The sequence below is a fragment of the Gorilla gorilla genome, chromosome 16 (genome assembly GCF_029281585.2).
Source record: "Gorilla gorilla gorilla isolate KB3781 chromosome 16, NHGRI_mGorGor1-v2.1_pri, whole genome shotgun sequence".
NCBI lineage: Eukaryota > Metazoa > Chordata > Mammalia > Primates > Hominidae > Gorilla > Gorilla gorilla.
The window spans coordinates 63,144,245-63,172,201 of record NC_073240.2 but is presented as its reverse complement, the minus strand read 5'-3'; the positions used below and the strand labels follow the sequence as shown (position 1 = coordinate 63,172,201).

At 44.0% G+C, this 27,957-nt stretch overlaps 1 protein-coding gene and 1 pseudogene across 9 annotated transcripts in view; one reads left to right on the top strand and one right to left on the bottom strand.

The window, feature by feature from the left end:
* The window catches only part of LOC101133253 (uncharacterized), a 52,710-nt pseudogene extending 40,370 nt beyond the window's left edge, over window positions 1–12,340 (top strand).
* TLN2 (talin 2) overlaps window positions 1–13,731 on the bottom strand; it is a 452,474-nt gene extending 438,743 nt beyond the window's left edge. For 3 of the 9 annotated variants that reach the window (XM_063698577.1, XM_055364062.2, XM_055364065.2), the window contains exon 1: window positions 13,534–13,686. The gene's annotated coding sequence lies outside the window, so the exon portion shown is untranslated. Of the gene's footprint in view, window positions 1–11,806; window positions 11,914–13,533 lie in introns of those variants that run through there. The other 6 variants (XM_063698575.1, XM_055364066.2, XM_055364059.2 and 3 more) reach the window with 6 other exon arrangements.
* Window positions 13,732–27,957: the final 14,226 nt, after the last annotated feature.

Genomic DNA, 27,957 nt, shown 5'->3' with positions numbered 1-27,957 from the left:
CCTTCTACCACTCAACAAGTATTTAATAAGGATGTGCTTTCTTCATTCAATACTTGAACCCCTAACTCTCAACACATGACCTAAAAATACTGCACCATGAGACACTGCTTTCCACTTCAACATTACGCCCTTCCTTAGCTCAAGTCTGGAAAAGACTTCCATTCCCTCATCCAAGGCTAACCTCTAACCAGCAAGTTTCCTCCATCAATCATTAAGAATTTTTTGTCAAGTACCTATCATGTGCCAGGCATTCTTGCAGGCACTTGGGGATACAGCGGCAGAGATGATTTCTCTTCTGGAGCTTATATTCTAGATGCAGTGAGATGGACAATAAGTGAGTCCTGTATGTAATATCAGGGAATAATAAATGATAGAAAAATAAGGAAGAAGCTTGAGAACAGGGGCCAGGGGATGCCAGCGTGACCTCGTAACAGGTGATCCTGGAGCAGATTCCTAATGAAGAGAAAGGTGAGAGAGCGCCCCCACCTTTAAGCCAGGAAGAAACATCCAGCAAGAAGCATGGAGCTGGAGAAGCCAGGGGGTAGGAGAACCAGGTTGTGACATGGAAGCCAGTGGAAGGGTTCCAAAGAGAAAGCAATGACCTGGCCAAATGCTGAGGAGAGCCTGTAGAAGATGACAACTAAAGAGTTAGCCACTGGATTGTACCACATGGGTATTGCCACTACCTTAATAAGTGTGGTTCTGGGAGGGGCACAGTGGCTCATGCCTGTAATCCCAACACTTCGGGAGGCCAAGGCAGGCGGATCACTTGAACCCAGGAGTTTGAAACCAGCCTGGGCAACATGGCAAAACAAAAAACAATAATTGGCAAAAAGCCAGATTGGAGTGAGTTCAAGAAACAATGAGAGAGCAGGAAATGGTGTCAGCGAGTATGACAGTTCTTTCAAATATTTTTACTATGAAGGGCATGTAGACGAATGGAAGAACAGCAGACTAGGACACAGGGTCAAGAGTATTTTCTTCCTGCTGTTGTTTTTTTCCTCTCTTTTTTTTTTTTGAGATGGAGTCTCGCTTTGTCGCACGATCTCGGCTCACTGCAACCTCTGCCTCCTGGGTTCAAGCAATTCTCCTGTCTCAGCCTCCCGAGTAGCTGGGACTACAGGCACAAGCCACCATGCCTGGCCAATTTTTGTGTTTTTAGTAGAGACGGGGTTTCACCATGTTGGTCAGGCTGGTCTCCAACTCCAGACCTCATGATCCGCCCACCTCAGCCTCCCAAAGTGCTGGGATTACGCGTGAGGGACCGCACCCAGCCTGCTGTTTTTTTCCTTTAGATGACAGGTACTACTGCATGTTTCTGATGGGGACTATCCATCGGAGTGGGAAACTGATGATGCAAAAGGGAAAGGAGATAGCTGCATGTATGAAAGCCAAGAGAGGATGGGATCTCATTCACACGTGTGTGCTGGTAGGTTAGTAAGTTTCGTATAGGAAGATGATGAAAGTAGCTTCTAATTGCTTCTTCTCTCAGTGAAATAAGCCAGGTCATCAGCTGAGAAGTGGGTATAGAAACATAGTGGACCTGAAAGTGTCAAGAGTCCCGTTGAGGTTTGTGGCCATAAATTAAAAGCAAGACAATGCAGAGAGATATGTGTTTTCTCTAGGCAGGATCATCAGCCTGGAGCTGAAGGAGAGTGAGCAGAGGGTGGGCTTAACCAAGGATGGGGTTTTCTTTCCCAGGATAGTAAGACAAAGCGGGGAAAGGTCAAGGTAGTTGAGGGTATATGCAAGAATCTGAGCCGGGTAAGGAGGACAAGAAAGGGATGATGGACAATGAAAAAGAAAGGGCCACCAGGTCAGAAGCCCTTGTAGGTGAAAGCTAGGTGGAACCGAGTACTAGAGGCAATAAGACAAAAGAGAAAAGGGGACGGTCAGACTGCTGAGTTTGTCCAGATTTTGCTGGAGGTGCAGTTATCAGTAATGATTAGGTCTACAACCACATTTTTCAAATAATGGGGTGCAAGTTTAGTAGGTAGTGAAATCAGTTTAGTGGGTCAGAAACAGCATCTTATTGTTTTAATGAAACAATAAAAAGTATGAAAGTACATTATACCCAGTAAGAGTAAATACTGTTTTGTGAAACTTCTGTGTGTTTGTATTGGGTCATCACATAAGATATATTTCTCCTATGGCTTGGGGTTAAAAAAAACTTCAAAGACACTAGAGCAAGGGTTCTTGACCCTGGGACTACTGACATTTTGGATGGCATAATTCTTTGTTGTGTGGGGCTGTCCTGTGCATTGCAGGGTGTTCAGTAGCCTCACTAGAATGTCAATAGCATCTCTTCTTCCTCCAAAATTGTGCCAAAAGAAGTCTCTAGACATTGCCAAATATCCTCCTTGTCTAGAATCAGTGGTCTAGAGATAACCAAAGCAGGGTAGAGGAAAAGATAACTGAAAGAGAGTTGGTCAAGGGACTAAGAGGTTGAGAATGGGGTGGACAACCTATATAGATGTTCAAATCACCAAAAATATTGATGGGAGGAGGGACCGTGGGCCAGATGCTAAAATCTCCAAAGAATGAGGCAAGGTGACTCAGAGGGCTGTAGACGAGTGGTCCTCTACCCTGGCTGCACATTAGAATCACATGGACAACTTATCCACCAATGCCCAGGCCCCATCCCAAACCAACTACATCAGAACCTCCAGGTGATTCCAATGTGCAGCTAGGTCCAGGAACACTGCAGAAGAAACCCATCCTGCAAAGCCCCACTTAAACATGACCTCCTTCATGACAATTTCCCTTCCAGGTCTCTTTGTTTCCTGCACTCCACTATCACTATCAATTCTGCTTTGCTTAGAGCTGACCTAGGAAATCACTAGAAAAACATTCAAGGCTCTAAAACTAAGTGGCTGGCACTCCAGCCTGGGTGATAGAGCGAGACCCTGTCTCTAAAAATAAACAAAACAAATTAAAACTAAGTGGCTGAAAACAGAATAAACGTTCACCTGCTAAAAAATTTTAGAACTAGGAGATCAGTGAGAAGGAAAGCTTTTTAGGGAATACTCTGCTTGAGCTCTGGTTCATCCAAATCTCTCAAGGACATCCAGACAAGTGAGGGTCCCAGAGGACGGCCAAACACTTATGTGTCACTGATAAGCATCATTAGAAACAAAACCCCTTTGGAAGGCCAAGGAAGGCAGATCGCTTGAGCTCAGGAGTTTGAGACCAGCCTGGGCAACACGGTGAAACCCTGTCTCTGCTAAAAATAGAAAAATTAGCCGAGCATGGTGGTACATGGCTGTAATCCTAGCTACTTGGGTGGCTAAGTCAGGACAACGGCTTGAACCCAGGAAGCAGAGGCTGCAGTGAGCCCAGATTGCACCACTGTACTCCAGCCTGGATGACAGAGTGAGACCCTACTTCAAAAAAAAAAAAAAATCCGGAAACATAACCCCTTTGCTGACACTGAAATAAACATTTGTTGAAATTAATGGCTACTGCGCTTAATTTCCTCCAAAAAAATGCATGAATGATCGGATTGTGACACAATTTATGCCACATTTATCATCTGGTCACCATATTATTCTCAATGCCCTTCACATGTAGCCAACATTTTATTAAAAGAAATCAATGACATAAAATCTCAAATATGCATGTATGACATGAAAAAAAACAGGAATCAGAATCTCCTCTTTCCCAAGAGAATTCACTATAGACTATTTAAAATGATACCCATGAATTCTCACTTTCACTGCTGATGAAACATACATCTATCTATAAAACATCATTAAATCCCCAAATATCTACAACAAATTCAGACAATTAAGTAACATGACTCAAATATTAATTTTTCCCAGCTTGGGGAAATTGGCAGAATTGCATTAAATGTCCCTTGACTGAGATTCTAACTTTCACCTGTATTAATCCATTCTCACACTACTATAAGGACATACCCAAGACTGGGTAATTTATAAAGGAAACAGGTATATTGAGTCACAGTTCAGCATGGCGGGGAGGTCTGAGGAAACTTACAATAATGGCAGAAGGGGAAGCAAACATGTCCTTCTTCACATGGCAGCAGGAGAGAGAAGTGCCAGGCAAAGGGGGAAAAGCCCCTCATAAAACCATCAGATCTCATGAGATCTCACTTACTATCACAAGAACAGCATGGCAGTAACCGCCCCCATAATTCAATTACCTCCCACTGCTGTGGGGATTATGGGAACTACAAGATGAGATTTTTGCATGGGGACACAGCCAAACCATATCATTCCACCCCTGCCCCCTCCCAAATCTCATGTCCTCACATTTCAAAACATAATCATGCCTTTCCAACAGTCCCCCTAAGTCTTAGTTCATTGCAGGATGAACCCAAAAGTCCAGGTCCAAAGTCTAATCTGAGACAAGGCAAGTCCCTTCCACCTATGAGCCTGTAAAATCAAAAGCAAGTTAGTTACTTCCTAGACACAAAGGTGGTACAGGAATTGCCTAAATACACTCATTCCAAATAGGAGAAATTGGCCAAAATAAAGGGGCTCCAGGCCCCATGCAAGTCCAAAATCCAATAGGGTAGTCATTTAACCTTAAAGTTCCAAAATGCTCTCCTTTGACTCCATGTCTCACATCCACATTACACTGATGCAAGAGATGGGTTCCCATGACCTTGGATAGCTTCGCCCCTGTGGCTTTGCAGTGTACACCCTCCCTCTCAGCTGCTTCACAGGCTGGTGTTGAGTGTCTGCAGCTTTTCCAGGTATGTGGTGCAAGCTGTTGGTGGATCTACCATTCTGGGGTGTGAGGATGGTGGCCCTCTTCTCAGAGCTCCATTAGGCAGTGCCCCAATGGGGACTCTGTGTGGGGGTTCCGACCCCACATTTTCCTTCTGCACTGCCCTAGCAGAGGTTCTCCATGAGGGCTCCGCCCCTGCAGCAAACTTCTCCCTGGACATCCAAGCATTTCTTTTTTTTTTTTTTTTCTTTGAGACGGAGTCTCACTCTGTCACCCAGGCTAGAGCGCAGTGGCGCATCCAGGCATTTCTATACAGCCTCTGAAATCTAGGCAGAGGTTCCCAAACCTCAATTCTTGTCTTCTGCACACCTGCAGGACCAACATCAAGTGGAAGCTGCCACGGCTTGGGGCTTGCATCCTATGAAGCAATGGCCTAAGCTGTACTTTGGCCCCTTGTAGCCACTGCTGGAGCGGCTGGGATGCAGGGCACCAAGTCCCAAGGCTGCACACAGCAGGGGGCCCTGGACCCAGCCCAGGAAACCATTTTTCCCTCCTAGGCCTCTGGGCCTGAGATGGGAGGGGCTACCACAAAGGTCTCTGGTTACTTATGCAAATTTCTGCAGCTGGCTTGAAATTCTCCCCAGAAAATGGGTTTTTCTTTTCTACTGCATCAGGCTACAAATCTTCTAAACTTTTATGCTCTGTCACCTCCTAAATGCTCTGCTGCTTAGAAATTTCTTCCCCCAGATACCCTAAATCGTCTCTCTCAAATTCAAAGTTCCACTGATCTCTAGGGCATGGGCAAAAAGCCACCAGTCTCCTTGCTGAAGCATAGCAAGAGTCACCTTGGCTCCAGTTCCCAAGAAGTTCCTCATCTCCATCTGAAACCACCTCAGCCTAGAATTTATTGTCCATATCACTATCAGCATTTTGATCAAAACCATTCAACAAGTCTCTGGGAAGTTCCAAACTTTCCCACATCTTCCTGTCTTCTTCTGAGCCCTCCAAACTGTTCCAATGTCACTTCCACATTTTTAGGTATCTTTATAGCAGCACCCCACTCTCTGCGGTACCAATTTACTCTATTACCCATACCCAAGACTGGGTAATTTATAAAGGAAACAGGTTTAATTGAGTCACAGTTCAGCATGGCTGGGGCAGGGGGCAGTTGGGGGGCCTCAGGAAACTTACAAACATGGTGGAAGGGAAAGCAAACACATCCTTCTTCACATGACAGCAGGAGAGAGAAGTGCCAAGCAAACGGGTAAAAGGCCCTTATGAAACCATCAGGTCTCGTGAGATCTCACTCACTATCATGAGAATAGCATGAGTATAGCACCCCCATGGTTCAATTACTTCCCACCACGTCCCTCCCATGACACGTGGGGATTATGGCAACTACAGTTCAAGATGAGATTTTGCATGGGTACACAGCCAAACCATATCACATCCATAACACGGCTGGCTGGAAAAGAGCACAAGACCCATGGAAGAGAGGTAGCTAGTTCCTCTAAACCAGTGGTTCTCCATAGAACTCATCAGTTCTATCAAGATTACAAAAATCACATTAAGAGTCTGGGTTGAAAATGGTAGAAGCATAACAGCCAGCTAAGCCAGGGATCGTATGGAAAGAAACCTGGGTTCAAACACCAGCCCAGCCCTCTCTGGGTGATCCACAAGATAAGACTCTTCTGGAAACTTGTTAATAATGCAAATCAAACCCCACCAAGGACCCAAGGAATCTGAAACTCAGGCCCAATAATCTGGGGTTTAACAAGCCCTACAGGTGATTTGCATGCATTTTAGTTTGGGAACCACTGATGTAATCTCAAGCATGGTTTTCAAATTGTGCAGCACAGCCCTGGTTTCCAGTGGGTTGAGATTCTGGATCTCCCATCAGGATTCAGAGAGTCACACAGTATGTACTTTTTTCAATGTAGAGCAGGGTGTGGTGGCTCACACCTGTAATCCCAGTGCTTTTGGGAGGTCAAGGTGGGAGGATCACTTGAGGTCAGGAGTTCGAGACCACTCTGGGCAACACAGTGAGACATGGTCTCTACAAAAAAATATCAAATACAAGTTAGCCAGGTATGATGGCAAGTTCCTGGAGCCACAGTTTCACAGGAGGCCGAGGCAGGAGGATCACTTGAGCCCGGGAGTTTGAGGCTGTAGTGAGGTGTGACTGTACAACTGCACTCCAGCCTGGGCATCAGAGAGACCCTGTCTCTAAAAACATTATTCAGATAAAAAATAAAAATAAAATGTGAAATGCTTTTGAAAGGTTGGCTTTAGCTGCAACTGGCAAAAACTCATCATTCTATCAAGATTTCAAAAATCACATTAGGAGGCTGGGTTGAAAATGGTAGAGGTGGAACAGCCAGCTAAGCCAGAGATCGTATGGAAAGAGACTTGGATTCAAACACCAACCCAGCCCTCTCTGGGCCTCAATTGGGAAAACCAAGTTTGAGGAGATGCTGCTGCTATCTAGAAAGGCTTCTCAGGCCAGGCACCGTGGCTCATGCCTGTAATTCCAGCATTTTGAGAGGCCGAGGAAGGTGGACTGCCTGAGCCCAGGAGTTCCAGACCAGCCTGGCGAACATGGTGAAACCCCATCTCTACTAAAAACACAAAAATTAGCTGGGAGTGGTGGCGCATGCCCTTAATCCCAGCTACTTGGGAGGCTGAGGCATGAGAATTGCTTCAACCCAGGAGGTGGAGGTTGCAGTGAGCCAAGATCATGCCACTGCACTCCAGCTAGACCCTGTCTAAAAATAAAAAAAAAAAGAAAGGCTTCTCAATTGGCCAGAAGCTCTTCCTGCAGGGGCCACTGTTGGTCTTCCTTCAGCATGGGATCAGAGAAAGTTAAGATAAAGGAGAGTGCTTGTAAGAGCTTTCCTGAGCTCTTACTTTCACCACCTCCTGGGGCAGAGGGAAACAGTTTTTCTGAAGCTATCCTTTACACTGAAGGTATAATCTACTAAAAGTTGAGAAATCAAAGAAGCTATCCTTTACACTGAAGGTATACTCTACTAAAAGCTGAGAAATCAAAGATTTTAGAAAATAATTAATTGAAAATTTCCAAACAGATAAGAGATTACAATGAGAGGCATCAGAGAAAGTAAGCGTGATACTTCCCAGCCTTTTTTTCTAAATGGTTGCTGGTGAGTTTCTTATCCATTAACCAAATATTTTTTAACTTGTTTTCATATAGAAAAGCCTGCGTGTTTGAACAAGTCAACCAACTGAAGCGTACATGGAGAAAGTTAATTACCTCTCCCTCCTCACTGCTAATCTTAAACAATATTTAAGTTTTGGGTGTCCTTACACATCTTTCTCCAAGGTCATACACATAGGGCTTCTTTTTTAAAATCAGAAATAAGGCCAGGCACAGTGGCTCATGCCTGTAATCATAGCACTTTGGGAGGCCAAGGCGGGTGGATCACTTGAGGTCAGAAGTTCGAGACCAGCCTGGCCAACATGCTGAAATCCATCTCTACTAAAAACACAAAAATTAGCCAGGTGTGGTGGCAGGTGCCTGTAATTCCAGCTACTCAGGAAGCCTAGGCAGGAGAATCACTTGAACCCAGGAGACAGAGGTTGCAGTGAGCCCACATCAAGCCACTGCACTCCAGTCTGTGCGACTGAGTGAGACACCATCTCAAAAAAATAAAAATAAAAATAAAAAATCAGAAATACGGTCATGCAACATACATACGATACTCTGCAACTAGCTTTTATTTTATGTATTATTTTTAATTATGTTATGCACAACCCTCACAAAATAATCCATACTATGGATGTACCTTATTTTATTCACTTTACTAATGAACATTTGTTGCTTCTGGTTTATTTACTGAAAAAAATCCTACAACAGACACCCTTACACACAGATCCTTACATGTCAATGTTTTTCCTAATGTAAAACAAGGCTGCAAATGTGGGATTGCTGGCTCACATGGCACGTGTGCTCCAAACTTTCACAGAAATGATCTGCTTTTCCAAAAGGTTGTAGCAATTCACACTTATATCAATGGTCTGAGAATTCCCACCCTGCCCCATCGAACAGAGAGTATTACCAACCTTTTAAAAGATGTATCAATTGTATGGACAGGAAATAATATCTGTTTTTAAATTTGTATTTCTCTGTCCGCTAGAGAAGGTGAGAAGAGACGCAATAATTTGCATCCCTTGGTCTGGGAACTGCCTGGTCACATCCTTTTCTCATCTTTTTATAATGTTGTATTTCAGTAACTATTTCATCACATTCTCATGTCCCCACCCTCTACCCCACCCCCGCCCTGGCTACTAGATACACAAAGTACAAAAGAGTATCACCTCCTCGGAACACAATGTGTGGGCATTGTGAGGGCAGGGGATATCTTCTCAGCATAAAGTACATGGTAAACCCTCAAAAACATACACTGAATGAGTGAATAACAGACGTAGGGAATTAAGTTTGTTAAAACTGCAGCTAAAAGAGTAAAAAGAAAATACAAATGTTCATTCCTTGTTCTACATGTTCAGAACAGCATCAGTTTGACTGAAATTAAATTGTTGATTAAGAGAAAAACAAAACCATGGTCTTGGCACTGTCTCTGAAACTCCACTGTGAAATGGGTGGCAAATGAACCCAGTCCTAATTCATAGCTCTGGGTGACATATAAAGACTCTCACAACTAAAGCATTTTGTACCCAACCTTGTCCACCAGCTGTTATTCAAATGGCACCTGCCCCAAGCCAAAGATTGTCAGGGTGGTCAACACACAAGAGAGGTCTACCTTAAGCATGTTATCTTCCCCTCCTCCACCCTGACTTCTTTGCCTTTCTCCAGGTTATTGAGGAGGGGGTGTGGGCCCTGCAGGGGAAATTTGACAGAGTTCAGATTCCCTAACTCTTTGAACTTTAGGCAAAACATCTGGTCATACCCACCATTTATCCCTATTATTTGTAATAGTTATGTGTGGCTTATGTTTTAACTAGTCTCCTTATTAGATATAAAAGTAATATGATTAAAAAGTTCTGGGGAAAGTACTGTAATTAAAAAGGCACCAGTGGGTATGTTAAGCTGTAATTCCAGGCCTGCTTATTATGTTTTCCTTCTTGTCTTTAAAATTTTTGTACCTAATAAAAATAACTGAATTATTTAACTCTTTTTGAGTACTTCCTGTACTGGCCAACCACCACTCAAAATCATCAAGAAAACATTATGACTCAAAAGTTCTGGAGCAATAATGTCACAGATCACAAGTTGTAGACACTGTCTCAAGAGTCTGGACATGCCACACACACGTCACAACACCACTACACAGACTGGTAAACAGACAGGCAACTTTCCAAAACACATACTCGTTTTCTAACCTTTTGAAGTTACAAAATCTTAAAAGGAAAAAAATGCAAGAATTTTGGTCAAGCCATGAAGTTATGATGATTAAGAATCAGGTTGGCCAGGTGCGGTGGCTCATGCCTGTAATCCCAGCACTCTGGGAGGCCGAGGCGGGTGGATCACCTGAGGTCAGGAGTTCGAGACCAGCCTGGCCAACATGGTGAAACCCTGTCTCTACTAAAAATACAAAAATTAGCTGGGCATGGTGGTGTGTGCCTGTAGTCCCAGCTACTTGGAAGGCTGAGGTGACAGAGCAAGACTCCATCTCAAAAAAAAAAAAAAGAAAAAAAAAAGAATCAGGCAAGAGGCAACAAAGCACAATGTATAACCATTTGTTGAGAGAGGCATTAAAAAAAAGATAAATATTAAGGTAGTAAACTTGGGAATAAAGATTGGAGGGTTTGCAATAAAGCTTCTCTTTTTTATTATGTAAGGTTTAACATGTATAAAATATATGTGGCATATACATAGTTAGAAAGCATAATGCTAAAATGCATAAATACCTATTTAGATGCATAGTTTTTTTCTGAGCATAGTTGGTAAAAATTTATATCATTCACCACCTGTAATCGTCCTTTACTGCTCTAGAGAACTAATGCTGTTCTGGGAGTGAGGGGTGAAGGAGGGGAAATCAGGTTAATTTTGAGAGAGAAAAGACAGATATTGACTAGAAAATAACATACTCACCTCTTCCTAAACCCTAATTTCACTTAAAAATACTCTAGGGAACAGTGTTTGGAAAAACCTGAATGAGTCAGCAGTAGATGAGTTCAAAACACATATATAGCCTATGCCTGTACAGAATATCCCCAGTAACTCATTCAACAGGGTCAAGTTGTTAAAAGTTCGCTTTCTCTTTGGAGGTAGAAGCTCCACATCAATGCCAAAAAGAGAGACCCTCTAATACTCTTTGGAATCTCCCTGATAACTTAAATGGTTACAAAGGCAGAAAGAAACCAGTGGCTTCCCCAATCTGAAGAGACCTGTTTCTGTGATTAAGGTGCTCCCTCTAAGACTGGAAACTTAAAACGGATTGAGGCTTTCTGCAACTGATTTCTCTTCTAAATTAGCTATGCTAATTTTGGAAAAATATATCTTGGGCTCTGGGTGTTTTCCACTATTCCAGTGCTCAATGAAAAAAAAAAGGCATTCGTGTAGGCATCCCTCTTCTCTCAAGGCCACTTGTCACACCCACCGCCATCCTCTGATTTTGCATAGAGGTCCCAAATAAGCAATCAAGGTAGGTAAAATCTTGGCTGACATTCATATCGGAGTCACTTTTGCAGGCGCTTCATGAAATGAATCAGGGAAAGAGCTGCCTAACACCTAACATCTCCAGGCACATCTCCCACAGGAGAGCCTCTCCCCTCCCTCTGCACACCTAACCCCCAACCCCAGCGGTTTCTGTGGTCCCTTCTAGCCTCTTCAGTGAAGAAGAACGGAAGTGCCGACAAAACCTCAATACTATGACATCATTTCGGTAACACTCCAAGGAGAACACGTTCCTGCAATTGGCTGCCTGTAGGTCGGCAAGCACGCCCGTGCCCTGTCCCATCACAAAGCAGAGGTCACAGTCTATTTCAAAAGTAAAGATTCCCCACTCCCGCTTCCCCCTCACTCCAGAGAGGTCGCTGCCTCCAAGCTCTGGAGAAGGGAGGTCAGCGTGCAACCTTACAATGCCACAACTTAACACACCCAGGTATTATTAATGGAAAAGTAAGTGGTACTTACAGCACCAGGGCAATTTACGTGTATTTTGGGGTCCACTTCTCCAAGACATCATCCCTACCCAACCGTCTTTAATTATGTCTTTGACAACGCCAACACTTCAGTTCATTCCTCTCTCATCTTCTGGAAAGACCCAGAAGTTTTCACTATGAGACACAGGAATTCTGGCCTAAGTTGTCCCAGCTCTTCAAGGACAGCAAGAATCCAAGTTTCCCCACGCGTCACCTGAAGCCCCAACTTCTGGAAACGCCCTCCTTTCCTCGCCTCTACGAGCTGCGAGAGCAGAACACGCAGCCGCGGGCGCTACTGCTGTCGCCGCTAAAGCCAAAGAGGCGACTGGAAGCTCAGGCTGTTCGGCGGCCTCGGGGCGACCACAGGCCAGGCCCTGGTCCCGATCCACGAACCAAGGAGCCTCCTTTCCCCCAGGAAGTGAGCTACCGCGCCCCTCGGAGCACCCAGGCGAGCCCGGGCACCGGGAGAACGCTCTACACTCGGCGCCCAGCCCCGGGACGCCGCCAAGCGCACGGCTCCGGCTGAGCACCCGGGCAGCGGTAGCTGCGGGGAAGAGGGGCGTGTTCCCTGAGCCTCGGAGCCCGAAGGCCGGGTCCAGGCGGGACAGAGGAAGGCGGCAAGCCCAGCACGCTGTCCGTGACGGCGGCTCTCGTTCCCAAGCCCCGCCGGCTGGCGTGGCGACGCGCTGTAGTCCGCGCGCCCTTGCGAGGACAGCAGTCGTGCGCGCCTTGCGCGGCCGCCTCCGCGCCTGCCTCGGCGCGCAAACTTTCCCGGCGACAACCGATCAGGCCTCTCCGACTGGGGCGCGGGGCTCTCCCCGGGACCCAGAAGCTGCTCGCCCCCTCCCCTCCGCAGTCAAGACCCACTGAAAATATGGCGCCCTCGAAAGTCGTTCCTCGGTCCCCTCAGGGATCCCGAAATACTCGTCTCCAGGTCCCTCCAGCTTCCAATGGGCGCAAAATTTCAGCTCATGGGACCGAGGAAGGAGAGGGAGCCGCTGAGTCTGTGTGAGGCCAGCCGGACTGGATGCAAAGCCTGTCCCCGCTCTCGGCCCGGCACTGCCCCCGTCGCTCAGCGGCCAGCAGTTCGCCCGTGGCGAGATTGCCAAGTAAAGGGCAGTCGTGGGATCGGCAGGTCTGAGTGTCCGGCACTGGAGAAGGAACTCCGCACTGGCGGGCTGTCTTAGCCCAGAGCCTCGGCGGGAGACTTGTTTGCAAAGTGGCGCTGGAGTCCCGGCGGCCAGTGCTGGAATGAAGCTGCTCCTCCAGCGCCAACTCTTCTGGCGCGGGGGCCCGGCTGGGGTCGAGGGGACACTCTATGCAGGCGGGGCCGCTTTTCAAAGCCCAGTTACCGGAAACCCAGCGAGAGCCCCGGAGGGGACCGGCTGCCCACGGCCAGGAATCCGCTCTCTGGCGCCGGCTGCGAGGCTGTTTGCAAACCGCTGCGCCCGGGTCCAGTGCAGTGAAACATACATGTGCAATAGACAGGTGCATTAATTTCATTTTATTTTTATTTTCCTGCAAGAAGCCCTCCTAGACCATCAAATCTGGGAGCTTTACGGGTTTTTCCTGCATTGGCATCACTCACGAGAAGCAAAAGGGAGGAAAAAAAAACCCCACATTTTCCCTCTGGAGAGGGGAGGGAAAAGACACGAGAAATTCATGCAACGTGCATGCAGCTGGAGGAAGAGGAAAACCCGAGTGAGCCGTGCGCCTTACCGGGGGATGTAATTACTGTCTCATTGCAGAGCGCCTGCCCGGGAGTGCAGCCCGCGTCCCCCCGCGCGCTGGGCGACCACTCCGCTCCCGCAGCCGCCTCAGCTGCTGCCGCCGCCGCCGCTGGCTCCGGGCGCGGAACAAGAGCCGAGGGCGAGCGCGAGCGCACTGCCCGCGAGCGCTGGGAGGGCAGGAAGCGCGTCATCATTCGGGGACGGCGCGGCGCCGGTCCGGCCGCGGCGCCGCGCGGCACCGGGGCTGGGCCGCCACAGGGCTCAGGCGCCCCTCCTGGGTTTCCTCCCACGCGTGGTGATGCCGAAAGGGTCCGCGAGGGAAGGTGATGCACCGGCCGAGCTGTCACGGGGAAGGGAGGCTCCGGGTTATCCCGGCTTCCCAGAATTGGGGCTCTGCTGTGTAAAGGGGATGACTGGAGGACACAGCGTCTTGTGGGCTGGGGCCCGTAGGTCCGCAGAGTGCCCTCTCGGGACCTCTGGCCCGGTCCTGGGGGAAGCGAGGTGTGGCTAACTGGAGGGCCGTGGTGGGCGGTGGGGTCTTGCTGCGAAGCGGAGGGCCGTGACCCCAGGCGAGCCTGCTCCTTTCAGCACAAGGACCCTGAAACCTTGCTGGTCAGGTGTCACTTAGGAATTTAGAGAACGACTATAGGGATGAGTGGCGGTAGGGGCGTGCTGTGTTGATAAGAAGAAAATAATTCACTCCTGCTTGCCATGCCCTGAATAAAGTCAGTTATATACCTCTTACATTTACAGTCATTATTAGTAAATACTGTAAATACCATGGAACAATGTGAAGGTTATTCAAGGGTGTGAGGAGACAAAACACTATGTACCGTATGGTCCCGTTTTCAAAAACTGTGATTTATGGAGAAAGGCAGAAAAGACTGGATAGATAAACACCAATAATTCTCTCAGTGATTGGTGGAATTGTGAGTAATTTTACTTTTTTATTTATCTGTAAGGGACACATTAGTAATTTAAAAAAACAAGAATTAGCCATGACCCCTTTACTCCTAGTACTTTGGGAGGCCAAAGCAGGAAGATCTCAAGCCCAAGGAGTTTAAGATTGGCCTGGGCAATATAGCGAGACCCTATCTCTACAAAAAAAAATCAAAAATCAGCCGGGTGTGGGGGTGCATGCCTGTAGTCCCAGTTACTGGGGAGAATGGTGGGAGGATCGCTTGAGCCCGGGAGCTCGGGGGCTGCATGAGCGGTGATCCTACCACTGCACTCCAGCCTGGATGACAGAGCGGGACTCTGTCTCAAAAAAAAAAAAAAAAAAAAAGGAAAGACGACATTATTTCCATCCCAATACAGAATGGACCAGGAAATAGGTAGCAAATCTATTCAGTTACTCAAATGGAACTGCTGGCAACTTTTTAGTGTTTCTCAGAGAAAGAAACTGCTGTCACCATAAACCGGAGACTGAATTGATTTTGTAAATTGAAATTATTTTGAATAAGTCCGTTGGAACATTGGATAAGGCTGGACATTCTGTGAGAACAATAGCCTGTCCTTAACCAGGCTGATGAACCGGACTGTATCATAGCAGCAAAGATAACCTTAGGGTACAACTTTGTAACTTATTGCAGAAAATAAACTGTAAAGCTAACAAAGTATACATTATCAATGCACAGTGAGAGAACCAATTACTTGGCAACTTGAGAAAGTCCTAAAAATTGCAGGGCACAATTTCTCATTGTACAGGTAAAGTATTTTTGTTCACCACACCTTTTTAAACATTCACCAGTTTGACAGAATAACTAGTGGTGGCAACAAGCCACCTCAGGGGTTGATTAAAAAGTACATGTTTATTGATTTCTGTATGAGCCTGGTAATAAGCTCACTAAATTAATGCCACCTAAATTGTTCCTTGGTTTACTAACAAAGAATAACCATATTTTTATGGTCCAAATGCCAGGTTTACATAAGAGGCTCATCAAGAAGGAGAGGAAAAAATGGTTGCAACTAAAGTGATTTTCCCCTTCCACTTAGTCCTCCGTTCATAGGGCCCAATAGCTTCCTATCAAGCATCTCAAAATCTTTCTGACACCTGGATTTCAAGATTTTCCGTTACTTAATGCATCCTCCTGAAAGTATCCCCACACTTTTCCACTACCCATCAGCGGGATGCCATTCAGTAGTAGAAGCTACATTCCATGAGAGCAAGAACCTCATCTGTATCTCTGTGCCTGAAGGAGCCTGGCACATAGTATTTAATAAGTACTCAATAAAAATCTGCTTTATGAAAATAGCCTTATTTGTTCACTACCTATCTTACTAGTTCCTGAGATATTTGAAAAGTTATCTCTCCTATTAGAGTGTCAGCATAATTCTGGGATGCTGAGATCCTGAAGAGTTATAGCCTTGGTTTGGTTCAGTTACTTTTCAAAGTTCCAGCTAAATCCTAAAGCATTCACAAGGGTGAGGTGCAGGTGTCTGAATATTTGGGCATTAATAAGCCAGATAGCACTATTCTGTGGTTTTCCAAGGTCAATTAAATTCTTTCCCCCAGTGAGAAAGAACATCAGCCTTAGAACTCAGCTTTAGTTCTAGCTTCAAACCAATTGGCTTTGGACACTTCTTAATTTTACAGCTCCTGGTTTTTCTAACCACTCTTAGGGCTCTAAAAACCATTTACTGTTTTTTTAGAGAAATCAACTAACCATTCTATGTCCTAGCATTATATTTTTCAAAAATTTCCCCAGTAGAAGTAAAAGCAATTTTACCAGTAACCTTTACTAACTTTTCTGAAATTGAGATGCCTCCCTAGACCTAAAAAGAGTTATTTCTAAATTTAGAGTCAGCTACTAGTAGTCTCTGTCTTTATTCAGAGTGATCATAGTTCATTGTAGACCAGCAAAAAAAAACTAAAAAAACAAAATCTAACTTTTTTTAACAAGATTACATTTTGGGGCTTCGTCTCCACCCAGCAGAGGAAAACAGGGTGGGAGATAAAACATTCCATCTAAGCAATTTCTCAAGCCTTACAGCCTCTTACTTCTGCCCAGCAGATCTTAAGTAGCAAAGTAAATACACTTTGTATGAATAAAGAGTGGAACATTTGGGGAGGTAAGTCAAAGAGATAGCTTCCAAGTCACTTGTAATAAATATATCTGGAACGAAAAACCATTTTCTTCACAAGTTAGATTTGTAATTACCAAATTAGACATTGCTTGGTGCTAAAGAGCTGGATGCTGAGAGATTGCCCTTCTCCTCCCATTGCACTGAGCCTTAACCTCGTGAATTCCTGTTGAGCACTTGTAGGTATCTGGGGTCGCTTTGCTCAGCTTTCATAGCTGAGCAAACTCAACTGTGTCCATGTTGAAAAAATAAAAGAAATTCCACCAAATATTTTGTTCTACTTTATTTATAAGAGAATATTTTGTGCCGTAATAAAATATTTTAAAGGGCTTCCTTGATACAATACACCAACAGTTCAGGATTTCCTATCTTTCAAAAATGTTTGTATCCTTTCCTGAGAGCAAGGTAGGTAGGAACCACATTTTCTCAAAATTGTCCATCATTCAGAACCAGAGATGAAAAGAAGATACTTAGGCTTCTTTTGTAATTTGATATCTTTAGGTTTCTAGAAATCTCTCTGTTTTCTGATAAGTTTTAGGAGAATATATTAACCAAAAATTACAGGAGGAAATATTATCTGAGTTGTAGTACAGCATATAGTTCATAAGTTATTTTTAATTTATCTGAAAAGCAAATATTTGACATTTTGCAAAAATTAATATATTTTAGCTTTTTAGTTATCTCAAAGTATAGGACCTCATTTCATTTCTAACTGTTCAGGATAGCATGACAGATACAGATTTAAATGTCCTATTTAAAAGAGGAAATTGGGCTGAGCATGATGGCTCATGCTTGCAATCCTAGCACTTTGAGAGGCCAAGATGGGAGGATTGCATGAGGCCAGGAGATCGAGACCAGCCTGGTCAACATAACGAGACCTTACCTCTTTTTTTTTTTTTTTTTTAAGAAAAAAAGAGGCTGGGCACTGTGGCTCACACCTGTAATCCCAGCACTTTGGGAGGCCAAGGCAGGCGGATCACGTGAGATCAAGAGTTCAAGACCAGCTTCACCAACATAGGGAAACCCCATCTCTATTTTTAAAAATGCAAAAATTAGCAGAGTTCATTGGCACATGCCTCTAATCCCAGCTACTTGGGAGGCTGAGGCAGGAGAATCTCTTAAATTCGAGAGGTAGAAGTTCCTGTGAGCAAGATGGTGCTACTATACTCCAGCCTGGGCGACAGAGCAAGACTCCGTCTCAAAAAAAAAAAAAGAAAAAAGAAAGAAAAAATAAAAAGAAAAGAGGAAATTGCTCCGATAGATTCAGGAAATGGTAATCATCATACTCAATGCAGAACATGCTTGATATTAATTTTTCTTCTACAGCATATAAAACATACTACAAAGGTTTTTTAAATGTCTCTGAAGCAACATACTGTCTAGAAGAATATAATACCAATAATTATTTTCCTAAGTTGAATTGATCCTTAATCCAAATCAAATCGTTAATATAGAGTGAATAGTATAGGAGGCAGAATGTTTTTTCTTTTGGCTGCTTGCTTGCTGATTTAAGATGTGTTTGGAGTTATACTGTGATTAAAAATCTTTTAAAAGTACTTTATTGTGTATCATCAAAATTGCTTTATTAAGTATGTGTCATTTAAGTCTCTGGTCACTTGGGATTTTTTTTAAGGTAATGGATAAATATGTTTTCATGAAATTGTTCCATAATATCAAGATACAGTAGAAAGACTTTTAAACAAAAAAGTGTTTTAAAAATCTGTTATCACAGACCATTGCACCGCCCCCCGCCCCGCCCACGTTTCACTAAAATATGTTAGCTATGATTGGTCTTTGGGGCTCTGGAAATTTTTTATTTATTTATAGGTGCCACAGAACTCTTTTAAAAAAATTTTGTTTAGGGATTAGACCAATTTTAATTTTAAAATAGTATATTTATTGTCATCTAGGAAATATTATTCTAGGTCTTCCTCAAATGGAATGGATTTGTTCTAAACAAAATAAGATGATTAGATCATGTCTAAATCATTAAATGTTTTTCATTAATTAAAAGCGATCAACTGAAATATAGAAAATTTAAGCGGAAATTACTTAGATATGTTTAGTGTAACTTCAGGGAGGTAAGTGGGGACTATGGGTTTACATCAAAGACAAAATAAATATGTCCAGCACAATTCTTACTTGCCTGTTTCCTTAAATCAATTTAACAAATATTTACTGAGTTGATGCCAAGACTTATTATGAGCAAGACACTCTCCCTCCCAGCTGTGGCAGACATCTACTGAATAAAATAGTCTCTGCCTTCCCTTTTAAGATTAGAGCGGCCACACCAGATATTCAAATTGATTCTGTTGATAAAAAGTCTTTAAAAGTCTTCTTTCATCTTATCACTTCCCTCAGAGTTACAAGCTCCAGGAGTTTAGAAAACATCAAAAGAAGACATTTTTTGGTAAGACCAGTCCTAGGTACAAAGTAACAGATTTGGTCCTTGTTGTCCTGTCTTCTGTTGCCCAGAGCAGTCTAGAATAGCCTGGAACTGTTAAGATTAACTACGTAGCAGGAGCTCTGATGAAATGGTTCATATATTATTTGTCTCACCATTTTGAACGTACTTTTATTTCCTGCCAGACCCATGTCCTAGAGCTCAGCAAGTTTTGATTTTCTGCAATTTGCCTCAAAAGGCGATTCCATTGAGATTTGCAGACTTTCGATGTTTCACATGGTTCTGTATTTATTTTTACAAACTCAGAATTTTCAGCATTAGTCAGAATCACCTTTACAAAGACTGTAAAGTTCGCATGCTACAGAGCCATGTAAAAGGTAAGTTGGAGGGCAGCTGAGGAGAGAAGGAAAAAGAAGAAAATACCCATTCAGGTGATTTGCCATGTGTGAGTTCTTAACATTATTTGAATATTTCCCCAATGCAGTCTAAAATAAGATGAAAACAAAACAAAAAAACCAATAACCTCCAGCACCAACTCAATTAGCTTAATTTTTTTCTACCAAAAACTAAAATGTATTCTATATAATCCATAGCTTCACAAAAAAATCAAACAGTAAAATTAAAACTTAGAAATAATTAGAACACTTCTTTGAGACAGAGTCTCACTCTGTTACCCCAGCTGGAGTGCACTGGCACGATCTCTGCTCACTGCAACCTCCACCTCCCAGGTTCAGGCCATTCTCATGCTTCAGCCTCCTGAGTAGCTGGGATTGCAGGCACATGCCACCAAGCCCAGCTAATTTTTTGTATTTTTAGTAGAGCCGGAGTTTCACCATGTTGGCCAGGCTGGCCTCAAACTCCTGACCTCAGGTGATCCACCTGCTCGGCCTCCCAAAGTGCTGGAATTACAGACTTGAGCCACCACTCCTGGCCCGGTAGGTTTTATTTTTAATTGTTATATGAAAATTTTCAAATATGTAACAAAAGTAAAGAGAATTATATAATGAACCCCATATACCCCATCACTCAACTTCAACAGTCTCAAGATATTGCTACTTGGTCCATCTGTCCTTTCTGTGTGCATATTTTAAAGCTAATCTCAGACACCATGTGATTTCACCCCTGCTCACTAAATATACTCCACTGTCTACAACATATGGACATTTTTCTTACATAGGCACAATGCCATTATCACACCTACTAAAATTAGTAACAATTCCTTGATATTATCTATATTGTGATCACACCCAGTCTATATTCACAGATTTCCCTAATTGTCTTTAAAACACCAAACAGTAGATTAGTTTCCTGTTTTTCTCAACTCTCTTTTAATCTTGTCATCTAGAGTAGCCCATTCTTACTTTTTGTATGGCATTAACTTGAAGAAAACTCCTTAACTGTCCCATAGAATGTTCCATATTCCAGATCTATGTGTTGCTTCCTTGTGAAGTTGTTTAACTTGGTCCACTAACCTCCTATTGTAAACTTGGAGTTGGTTCTATCAGCTTAGTTCAGTTCAGGTTTGACTTTTAGGCAACCATACTTCATAGCTGCTGCTGTGTGTTCCATACTACATCATATCAGGGGGCACAGAATGTCAGCTTGTCTATTTTTCAATGAAGCTGAAATTGACCAATATGTTCAGGAGATGCCAGCTGGATCCCACTATTGTAAAGTTCCCATCTGCCTTTTATCAAATGGTTTCACCTACTTATTCCTGTTGTCTGAATTGGAGATTCATTAGGGGCTGCAAAATAGGGATTTCTTTTTGAAAAGACATCTTACTCTGTCACCCAGGCTGGAGTGCAGTGGCACCGTCTCGGCTCACTGCAACCTCCGCCTCCCAGATTCAAGCGATTCTCCTGCCTCAGCCTCCCAAGTAGCTGGGATTACAGGCACCTGCCATCACGCCCAGCTAATTTTCATATTTTTAGTGGACACGGGGTTTCACCATGTTGGTCAGGTTGGTCTTGAACTCCTGACCTCAAGTGATCTGCCCACCTCAGCCTTCCAAAGTGCTGGGATTACAGGTGTGAGCTACCGTGCCCTTCCAGGATGTTCTAATTGAGCATTAGCATGGAATATACTTAGTGGCAGGCACCTTCTTTCCCTGAAAGGTCCATGAGATCTTAGAATTAATTGAATTAGAATGTTTATAACAAAGTTAAAGGAAATACATGATCACAAGAATTAACACTAAGAAGGCGCCAAATCCCTCTAAATTCCATTCAAATGGAGATAAAAAAAATCCTTTAGTTTCAAAAGTTTTGTTTGTTATTTAAGTTGTTAAAAGTCTAGCTCCATTTAGAAGCAGCTGATATTGTCACTTTGTCAATATGTCATATTGTCACTGATATTGTCACTGTCATATTGTCAGGGAGGGGTTCCACAGTTATACAATATTCTAAATATAATCTATTGGGAAATTCTCCCCATTTGCATAACACAGCTCATCCATATCTGCAAGAAGAAATATTCTCACCCAATCTGAAATTAATTATAGAATGATTCCCTTTATAGACTGTTAAAAAGTTGGAAACAATCCTCTCTGAGAGAGAAATCTCCAGGGAAATGAATATTCCCAGATTGCAGGTAGGCCACATGGAGAACCACCATGAGACTGAAAGGCTGGAGAGAGGGAGGCTTGCTACACATTGGACATCTCTCTAGAAAGAGACTAGATTCAAGAGACTGCTCGTTCAAATGCCTAGGCCCTGCTCCAAGAGATGTGGATTTAATAAATCTTTTCCTTTAAAAATCTTTTCTGGATCATGATGCAGCTGATCCAGAGACCACATTTGAGGAAAACTCATCTTACTCATAGAATCAGGTAAAATAGAAAACATGCTGTCATTTGGAAGAAGGTGAGCACAACTACAGTTATGGTTTACCAGACAACCTTAGATGCCACCAGTGTGGTCTGGTGTTGACTCTGGTGGTTTCTTGCCCATATATTCTTTGGTGTTTTTTTTCAGGGGAACACCCTAAGAAACCATTTCTCATTTCCACAAAATGAGCATGGCTAGAGCTGCCCATTCCTTCAGAAGAGATGGCAGCCTCCCACATTCCCACAAATAGACAAATGATGAAACATGGAATTATTTATAAGGGGGATCTTTCTACTCGTTTATCTTGACTTTGCCCATTTTTAACACTAAGACCAAAGATATTGGTTTGAATTTAATTCTGCAACTGAGGACTATTTTGGGGTTTCTGTTTTCTACTTCATCAGGTTCTATTCAAGATTATGCAGATCAATCCTGCCAAAAGTAATCACTCCCAATGGGGGCAGTTTACTAAAGAGGAAAATGAAAATTGAAGTCGGAATCAGGAAATCTGGGTTCTACTGGTGGCTCCACAGTAGATATGTGACCTTGGACATGTCCCTTCACTTTTAACATCAGAGTAATTTTATTTGCAAAATGAACAGGTTGTGGTTGGGCGCAGTGGCTCAAGCCTGTAATCCCAGCACTTTGGGAGGCCGAGGCGGGTGGATCACTTGAGGTCAGGAGTTCGAGACCAGCCTGGCCAACATGGTGAATCCCCGTCTCTACTAAAAAATACAAAAATTAGCTGATGTGGTGACACATGCCTGTTATCCCAACTACTCAGGAAGCTGAGGTGGGAGAATTGCTTGAACCCCGGAGGCGGAGGTTGCAGTGAGCTGAGATCACGCCACTGCACTCCAGCCTGGGCAGCAGAGAGACTTCATCTCTAAATAAATAAGTAAATAAATAAGGAATCTAATCATTAATAATTCCACTTCTAGCTTTCCATCATTTCTCTGCACATCTATAAAATGTGTAATTGGTGTCATTCACATGACACTTAAAATGTACTGCTTTGTGCTGTAGCTGGTGTTCTGGTCTTGTTTCCTGGAGCAGCTGAAATGTATTTCATATTGTGTAGTGGATGCTGTGGTGCCTCCGCTGAAGCACTCCTCCCCAGCCACTGGGGTGTTGGTGGCTGATGGCTCTTATCTGAGTCCCTGTCTAGTCCTTCCAGGCACGTGGGATGTGGGGTGGAGGGAGGTGACAGCCAGCATCCAGTGATCATGTGATTGGCGTTCAAATACAGGGCACCACTTCCTTCCTCCCATATAGGCAGTGGGCAACAAAGACCATGAGGGAAAGATCTAAAGAGCTACTCCAGCATCAGAGCTTCCCTTGCAATGGGCCGAATGGGCCGAGGTGTTTTGTTTTTTCTTTGTTTGTTTATTTGTTTTTGACACAGAGTCTTGCTCTGTCGCCTAGGCTGGAGTGCAGTTGCATGATCTCAGCTCACTGCAACCTCCGCCTCCCAGGTCCAAGCGATTCTCCTGCCTCAGCCTCCCGAGTAGCTGAGACTACAGGCACCCACCACCATGCCTGGCTAATTTTTGTATTTTTAGTAGAGATGGGGTTTCACCATATTGCCCAAGCTGGTCTTCAACTCCTGACCTTGTGATCCACCCGCCTCAGCTTCCCAAAGTGCTGGGATTACAGGCGTGAGCCACCGCGCCCAGCAGACCGAGGTCTTTTCATGACTGCATCACAGTCCAACCTTTTCCTCGTGTAGCCTGCTTTCCTTTCTCCCTCAATAGTGTGTTCCTGAAAGCATTCCCCAGTCAACCCACTGCATGAAAATATCAGAGTCTCAGAGTCTGTTTTCTGGTGATAGTAATTCTGTTCCTCACCACCTTCCTGTCTCTCCCATGTACCCATACACCTCCTGTGCAAGGTAGGCTGAAATGAACCAACATCAGCAGAGGCCGCGGCAGAGTGAGAGCTGCCCATGCTGCGAGAAGCCCTGGTCTTTGTCTCCGCAAATGCTGAAACTGACAGTGTTTCTCCCAGAGTCCAAGTCTCCATTAGCCAAGCCAAGAGCAGAGGAAATGTTCTCCACTGGTAAGACTCACTGTATTTTGTTCCTGCACATCTCTTTGCATGTGTGTATCTAATTCCTGGCAGCAGCTAGAGGCGAGGGACTGGGTCTTACATAACTTGACTAAGACCAACAGAATATTGAAAAGTTGGCCTGTCTTGTCTTCTTCTAAAATTAGAGAAAACCCCTGGTTTTCAAACTGCTTCCTCTTTCAAATGAAAACCAGGATGAAACTGATCACACAGTGATGGTCTGGGATCCATCATCATAGACGGTGTCAAGGTTTCAGGAGGGCTTGCTGTTCCCTTCTATAATAAGGAGAAAAATTGCTTTAAGCAACCCCTGGTTCCTCACATATTGTAATAGACTGACTTTATTGTTGCTCTTATGAGAGTGGTATGCAATTTTAAACTAGTTTAATTCAAAATCAACACAGAGACACACACACATTTTTTTTTTTTTTTGATAGCGTCTTGCTCTTTCACCCAGGTTGGAGTGCAGTGGCACACTTATGGCTCACTGCAGTGGGCTCAAGCGATCCTCCCACCTCAGCCTCCTTCGGAGGCTGGGACTACAGGCATGCACCACCATGCCCTGGCTAATTTTTGTACTTTTTGTAGAGACAGGGTTTCAGCATGTTGCCCAGGCTCACACATATCTTTACCTTTAGGGCCAACCGACTGCATTATGTCCTCTTGTGTTAACATAAACCTTCCAAACAATGGATACTTACTTTCATTATGTAATATCCTTTCCTTCTGCTGTATACTTTCCTTCAATAGCCAGGAGTATCTGTGCCTGATTTTTTTTTCAATTTTTTGGTCAGGATCTCAGACGTTTGATATGATTTATAGAAGCACAGCCCTTTGAAATAAGACAATGAACTGTAGACTTGGGCATATTTAAATAATTCAAACATTGTCTAATAGTGTGTGGTTCCAGGAGGAAAGAAGAACTGTCGACACCAGAAAATTTCATGCTGGAATTCTGCCAAAGAATAGCTGGCCATCCTAGGGAGGTCCATCATTATGGAACTTTGCTGTTTGTAAATTTAATAAACGACTCACATCTGCTTATAATATCATGGAAGTCTATGTGAAAAGTACTTCTTATATAAAGCACATGGCTTATTTTAAAAATCAATGCTTTCTTCTTGTAGTATTTGTCAGCTTATACAGGAAAAACACTACACCTGTATTTACACTTAAGAGTCTAGGCCACAGCATTCATGTCCTACTTGTGCTTTGAGTCACAGCATGATATGGCTGAGACCTTAGTAATCATCTAGCCTCTCCCCATCACAGTGCAGCCAAGGCCCAGAAGAGGTAAAGGACTCCAGGGCAGTGCACCTGGAGTTAGTGCCAGTCAGGGCTCAGAGGGTGCCACACCCTGTCCTTCCTTCCTTTCTCTCTCCCTCCCTCCCTCCTTCCCTCCCTTCCTCAATATTTCCTCCTTCCTTCTTTCTGTCCTTCCTTCCTTCCTTCCTTCCTTCCTTCCTCTCTCCTTCTTTCCCACCTTGCCTCCCTTCTTTCCTTCCTTCCTCCATTTTTCTTCCTTCCTTCCTTCCTCTCTCCTTCCCTCCCACCTTGCCTCCCTTCTTTCCTTCCTTCCTCCATTTTTCTTCCTTCCTTCCTTCCTTCCTCCCTCGCTCCCTCCCTCCCTTCTTTCCTTCTTTCCTTCCCCGCTTTCTTCCTCCCTTCCTCCCTCCCTCCCTTCCTTCTTTTCTGCCTTTCTTCTTGTGGACTAGGTTACTTGGACTCCTTAGTTATGGCACATTAGCAGCATCACTGGCTGTCCACTGTCCCTCTCACATTTTATCCCAATGGACCACTTCCTTCCTCCCATATAGGCACCATTCTGATGTGTTTAATGTCCATGATTTTAATTTTTACATATTTGAAAAATGTGTCTGTCCCCTCCTCCCCACCTTGCAGTTTGCTTGAAGATCTGCCCATATTGTCCCATATTGTCCTGCATGTGAGCATGTAGCCCATTGCTTCCTGCTGCTGCAGTTCTCCAAGACTACAGCTTTTCCTGCCATAACCCCTAGCCTCATAGCCAATTCATCCAACAGTAGTTCCATCACAGCCAATCTGGGCTCACTTGATCTCTCTCAAGCAAAAATCACATGTTTTCTCTTATTAAACATATATAAAGCAGAACAAGTCCAAGGAACATAAGTGATTTAGCAGTGGCTTCAATAACCTTTCACCTCTAGATAAATTACTGGTATGATTTAATATAATACAGACATAAAGTGTTCAAAAGCTGTTTTTATTCCATCAAAATGGGTGGAGTGCTTTTAAAATGTTTTGCCAGCACTACAGTTCCCAAGAGAAAAATATCTTCATTGTTCATTTTTTTCTTTTTTTTTTTAAAGGGGAAAGAAAGTTGGCAGGAGGATGGGGGATCGAACCCTTTTTCTGAAGGGCAATTTGCCAATATATTTCCAAAGGCTTTGATCTAGTAATTCCACTTCTAGGAATTTATCATAAGGCAATAATAAAGAGTAGCTGCAAAAATTCATCAAAGAATGTTCACTGCAGCAGTGTTTATCATTGTGAAAAAACTAGAATCAATCTCAATTTGCCACAACAAAGGATGAGTTGAACTATGACATATTCTACTAATTAGCTCATTCAGCATATATTTATTGGGTTTCTGCTGTGTACCAGCACGGCGCTAAAGGTAGGAGATATCAAGAGGATCAAAATAAACAGGGTTCCAACCTGGAAAACAGTCGGCCATTAAACCTGTTGCTCTGGGAATACTCATGATACAATCAACGATTAAAGTAGGACACAAAGAAACACATTATTTTGGAGGGTTTTTTTTTTTTTTTTTTTTTTTTTTTTGAGACAGAGTCTCACTCTGTCACCCAGGCTGGAGTGCAGTGGCGTGATCTCAGCTCACTGCAACCTCTGCCTCCCAGGTTCATGCCATTCTCCTGCCTCAGCCTCCTGAGTAGCTGGGACTACAGGGTGCCCACCACCACACCCGGCTAATTTTTGTATTTTTAGTGGAGATGGGGTTTCACCGTGTTAGCCAGGATGGTCTCGATCTCCTGACCTCAGGTGATCTGCCCACCTCAGCCTCCCAAAGTGCTGGTATTACAGGCATGAGCCACTGCGCCCGGCCTTTTGTTTGTTTTTAGAGACAGAGTCTTGCTATGTTTCCCAGGCTGGAGTGCAGTGGTTATTCACGGGCACTATGATAGCTCACTGCAGCCTTGAACACCTGACCTCAAGTGATCTCTTGCCTCAGCCTCCCCAGTAATTAGGACTACCGGCCTGTGCCACCACGCCCAGCTAACACATTATTGTTATTATTTTTGAGACAGTGCCTCACTCTGTCGCCCAGGCTGGAGGGTAGTAGCACAATCTGGGTCCACTGCAATCTCCTTTTCCCAGGTTCAAGCGATTCTTTTGCCTCAACCTCCCTAGTAGCTGGGATTTCAGGCATGCACCACTATGCCCAATTAATTTTTGTTTTTTTGGATTTTTTTTAGTAGAGATGGGATTTCACCATGTTGGCCAGGCTTGTCTTGAACTCCTGAGCTCAAGTGATCTGCCCGGCTCAGCCTCCCAAAGTGCTGGGATTACAGGCATGAGCCACCACATCCGGCCCTAACACGTTATTATTACAGTGTATAATGTTTTTTGCTTTGTTTGGTTTTGTTTTGTGTTTTTGAGATGGAGTTTAGCTCTTACTGCCCAGGCTGGAGTGCAATGGCACAATCTCAGCTCACTGCAACCTCTGCCTCCTGGGTTCAAGCCATTCTCCTGCCTCAGCCTCCCAAGTAGCTGGGATTATAGGCATATGCCACCACACCCAGCTAATTTTGTATTTTTAGTAGAGATGGGGTTTCACCATGTTGGTCAGGCTGGTCTCGAACTCCTGACCTCAGGTGATCCACCCACCTTGGCCTCCCAAAGTGCTGGGATTACAGGCATGAGCCACCATGCCTGGCCTGTATAATGTTTTATTTTAAAATTTATAATCATAGAAAGTTATTCAACAAAGAGCATTTCTTTGAGTTTTTTTTTTTTTTTGAGATATATT